The sequence below is a fragment of the Arachis hypogaea genome, chromosome 14 (genome assembly GCF_003086295.3).
Source record: "Arachis hypogaea cultivar Tifrunner chromosome 14, arahy.Tifrunner.gnm2.J5K5, whole genome shotgun sequence".
NCBI lineage: Eukaryota > Viridiplantae > Streptophyta > Magnoliopsida > Fabales > Fabaceae > Arachis > Arachis hypogaea.
Genome location: NC_092049.1, coordinates 109,650,917 through 109,651,238, shown reverse-complemented (window position 1 = coordinate 109,651,238; position 322 = coordinate 109,650,917). Strand labels below are relative to the sequence as shown.

At 41.3% G+C, this 322-nt stretch overlaps 1 non-coding gene across 1 annotated transcript; it reads right to left on the bottom strand.

The window, feature by feature from the left end:
* LOC112745561 (small nucleolar RNA R71) lies at positions 1–108 on the bottom strand. The gene has a single exon (XR_003173481.1). It is a non-coding gene; the product is annotated as a small nucleolar RNA R71 (small nucleolar RNA).
* Positions 109–322: the final 214 nt, after the last annotated feature.

The window sequence follows — 322 nt, the reverse complement described above, 5'->3', positions numbered from 1 at the left end:
AAGCTTAGAGTGGATGTTCAAACCTTTAGACAGAAAGAAGGAGAATCCCTCTATGAAGCTTGGGAGAGGTACAAGCAACTGACCAAAAAGTGTCCTTCTGACATGCTTTCAAAATGGACCATCCTGGATATATTCTATGATGGTCTGTATGAATTAGCTAAGATGTCATTGGATACTTCTGCAGGTGGATCCATTCACCTAAAGAAAACGCCTGCAGAAGCTCAAGAACTTATTGACATGGTTGCTAACAACCAGTTTATGTACACTTCTGAGAGGAATCCTGTGAGTAATGGGACACCTCAGAAGAAGGGAGTTCTTGAAA